Source organism: Penaeus vannamei, chromosome 22 (assembly GCF_042767895.1).
Source record: "Penaeus vannamei isolate JL-2024 chromosome 22, ASM4276789v1, whole genome shotgun sequence".
NCBI lineage: Eukaryota > Metazoa > Arthropoda > Malacostraca > Decapoda > Penaeidae > Penaeus > Penaeus vannamei.
This window is the reverse complement of record NC_091570.1, coordinates 38,960,460-38,965,570: the sequence shown is the minus strand read 5'-3', so window position 1 is coordinate 38,965,570 and position 5,111 is coordinate 38,960,460.

Below are 5,111 nucleotides of genomic sequence, written 5' to 3'. Positions count from 1 at the left end.
ATAATAATAATAGTAATGTGTGTACGTACTTGTGTGTGTGTCCATGTATATGTAATTACATATGTAAAAAGAAGAAAAAAAAAACGAAAAGAAAAAAAAATATGTGTATAGATAAACAAATATATAATTTCTCTTTGTCTTTGGTTAGTTTTGGAGATGACGTCATCGAACATACACCCAAATGCCTATCAACATCATTCGATAATAATTTTGAACATATACTTCTATTAGCTTTGATCATTGAAATTTTCGTCTTAGCTCCTTGGCTCCTTAAATTTATCCTTATAGATCCCTGTGAAAACCTGTGGTCTATTTGATAATAAAGAAAATCCTTTGAGTCCGTAGCCCCTTCCCCTAAGTCTGTTATTTTGACCGGGAAAACAACTTTCTTGGCTCCGAAAGGATGTGCAAAGTAAAAGCCATTTTTCTTGTCCATTTTCTGTCTTACAGAATAAACAATGGAGGAAAATTATATTCCCTTTTTTATATATAATGGCACAAGAGGAGGTATATTGAAGGGATTATCGGAATATGTTGCAAAAAATGGTATTAGGCAACTCTCGGTACAGACGCTGTTGCCAATACTGTTTTTTCTTTGGCATTTAATTAAGTGTTATTCTCAGAATCTAATTAACAGTGATAATAGTACTGACTGTGGCGATAACAACAATAATAATAATCAAAATCATATCAGTTGTTGAAATATTAACGTACATAAAAACAGAATAGTAACAACAATGATAATAAAATAATGGCAGCAATATAATTCTTATCTTCATTATTGTTTCTATTACCATAATGGTAATAATAATAAAAATAGTACTAAAACTACTGCTAGTACCGCTACTAACACTAATACCAGTACCAATATTAATACTAGTAATAGTGCTAGCTCTAATACTACTAATAGTATGATCACTGTCAATATCATTATTATCATTTATTTTTATTATTATCATAGATAATGATCATAATAGAGATAATAAAGGTATGGATAATAACAGTGGTATTGATAGTGGCAATATCAATAAATGCGATCATATTGATAACGATATTAATAAGCAATAAAGATAATAATGATAAGTAATATCATTTCCATTATCATCATATTTATTGTGGTTATTCTTATCATAATGATTACTGCTGTCGTTGTGGTTATTCCTATTTATAATAATTTTCATTATTGTTACCATAATTATTACTACCATTATTATTTATCGTTATCATTATCATCATTATCAGTGCCATTATTATTATCATTTCTATTATTACCAAAATCATTAATATAAATAAGATTACTGGTATTACTATCATTATCATTATTAACATCACCAGGATAATATCCAAATTCAAAATCACATTCAAATTCAAATTCACTTTTTCCATTCGTTACAGTGGTTAATGTTACGTAATTGGCTACACTTACACACTTACATAATTGGTTACAGGGTACACTTACATAATTTGTTACACGGTACACTTACATAATTGGTTGCAGGGTACACACATAATTGGTTGCAGGGTACACTTACATAATTGGTTACAGGGTACACACATAATTGGTTGCAGGGTACACTTACATAATTGGTTATAGGGTACACTTACGTAATTGGTTATAGGGTACACTTACATAATTGGTTACACGGCACACTTACATAATTGGTTACAGGGTACACTTACATAATTGGTTACAGGGTACACTTACATAATTGGTTACAGGGTACACTTACTTAATTGGTTACAGGGTACACACATAATTGGTTGCAGGGTACACTTACATAATTGTTTACAGGGTACACTTACATAATTGATTACAGGGTACAATTACATAATTGTTTACAGGGTACACTTACATAATTGGTTACAGGGTACACTTACATAATTGGTTGCAGGGTACACTTACATAATTGGTTACAAGGTACACTTACATAATTGATTACAGGGTACACTTACATAATTGATTACAGGGTACACTTATATAATTGATTACAGGGTACACTTACATAATTGATTACAGGGTACACTTACATAATTGGTTACAGGGTACACTTACATAATTGTTTACAGGGTACACTTACATAATTGGTTACATGGTACACTTACATAATTGGTTACACGGTACACTTACATAATTGGTTACACTGTACACTTACACATAATTGGTTACAGGGTACACTTACATAATTGGTTACAGGGTACACTTACATAATTGGTTACACGGTACACTTACATAATTGATTACAGGGTACACTTACATAATTGATTACAGGGTACACTTACATAATTGGTTGCAGGGTACACTTACTTAATTGATTACAGGGTACACTTACATAATTGATTACAGGGTACACTTACATAATTGATTACAGGGTACACTTACATAATTGATTACAGGGTACACTTACATAATTGATTACAGGGTACACTTACATAATTGTTTACAGGGTACACTTACATAATTGGTTACACGGTACACTTACGTAATTGGTTACAGGGTACACTTACATAATTGATTACAGGGTACACTTACATAATTGATTACACGGTACACTTACATAATTGATTACAGGGTACACTTATATAATTGGTTGCAGGGTACACTTACGTAATTGGTTACAGGGTACACTTACATAATTGATTACAGGGTACACTTACATAATTGATTACAGGGTACACTTACTTAATTGATTACAGGGTACACTTACATAATTGATTACAGGGTACACTTACATAATTGTTTACAGGGTACACTTACATAATTGATTACAGGGTACACTTACTTAATTGATTACAGGGTACACTTACATAATTGATTACAGGGTACACTTACATAATTGATTACAGGGTACACTTACATAATTGATTACAGGGTACACTTACATAATTGATTACAGGGTACACTTACATAATTGTTTACAGGGTACACTTACATAATTGATTACAGGGTACACTTACATAATTGTTTACAGGGTACACTTACATAATTGGTTACAGGGTACACTTACATAATTGGTTACAGGGTACACTTACATAATTGGTTACAGGGTACACTTACATAATTGGTTGCAGGGTACACTTACTTAATTGGTTACAGGGTACACTTACATAATTGGTTACAGGGTACACTTACATAATTGATTACAGGGTACACTTACATAATTGTTTACAGGGTACACTTACATAATTGATTACAGGGTACACTTACATAATTGATTACAGGGTACACTTACATAATTGGTTACAGGGTACACTTACATAATTGGTTACAGGGTACACTTACATAATTGATTACAGGGTACACTTACATAATTGGTTACAGGGTACACTTACATAATTGGTTACAGGGTACACTTACATAATTGGTTACAGGGTACACTTACATAATTGATTACAGGGTACACTTACATAATTGATTACAGGGTACACTTACATAATTGATTACAGGGTACACTTACATAATTGATTACAGGGTACACTTACATAATTGATTACAGGGTACACTTACATAATTGATTACAGGGTACACTTACATAATTGATTACAGGGTACACTTACATAATTGGTTACAGGGTACACTTACATAATTGGTTACAGGGTACACTTACATAATTGATTACAGGGTACACTTACATAATTGATTACAGGGTACACTTACATAATTGATTACAGGGTACACTTACATAATTGATTACAGGGTACACTTACATAATTGGTTACAGGGTACACTTACATAATTGGTTACAGGGTACACTTACATAATTGTTTACAGGGTACACTTACATAATTGGTTACAGGGTACACTTACATAATTGATTACAGGGTACACTTACATAATTGATTACAGGGTACACTTACATAATTGATTACAGGGTACACTTACATAATTGATTACAGGGTACACTTACATAATTGGTTACAGGGTACACTTACATAATTGATTACAGGGTACACTTACATAATTGGTTACAGGGTACACTTACATAATTGGTTACAGGGTACACTTACATAATTGGTTACAGGGTACACTTACATAATTGGTTACAGGGTACACTTACATAATTGGTTACAGGGTACACTTACATAATTGGTTACAGGGTACACTTACATAATTGGTTACAGGGTACACTTACATAATTGATTACAGGGTACACTTACATAATTGGTTACAGGGTACACTTACATAATTGGTTACAGGGTACACTTACATAATTGATTACAGGGTACACTTACATAATTGATTACAGGGTACACTTACATAATTGATTACAGGGTACACTTACATAATTGATTACAGGGTACACTTACATAATTGGTTACAGGGTACACTTACATAATTGATTACAGGGTACACTTACATAATTGATTACAGGGTACACTTACATAATTGATTACAGGGTACACTTACATAATTGATTACAGGGTACACTTACATAATTGATTACAGGGTACACTTACATAATTGGTTACAGGGTACACTTACATAATTGTTTACAGGGTACACTTACATAATTGGTTACAGGGTACACTTACATAATTGATTACAGGGTACACTTACATAATTGGTTACAGGGTACACTTACATAATTGGTTACAGGGTACACTTACATAATTGGTTACAGGGTACACTTACATAATTGGTTGCAGGGTACTCTTACATAATTGGTTACAGGGTACACTTACATAATTGGTTGCAGGGTACACTTACTTAATTGATTACAGAGTACACTTACATAATTGATTACAGGGTACTTACATAATTGATTACAGGGTACACTTACATAATTGATTACAGGGTACACTTACATAATTGATTACAGGGTACACTTATATAATTGATTACAGGGTACACTTACATAATTGATTACAGGGTAAACTTACATAATTGGTTACAGGGTACACTTACATAATTGTTTACAGGGTACACTTACATAATTGGTTACACGGTACACTTACATAACTGGTTACACTGTACACTTACATAATTGGTTACAGGGTACACTTACATAATTGGTTACAGGGTACACTTACATAATTGGTTACAGGGTACACTTACATAATTGGTTACAGGGTACACTTACATAATTGGTTACAGGGTACACTTACATAATTGA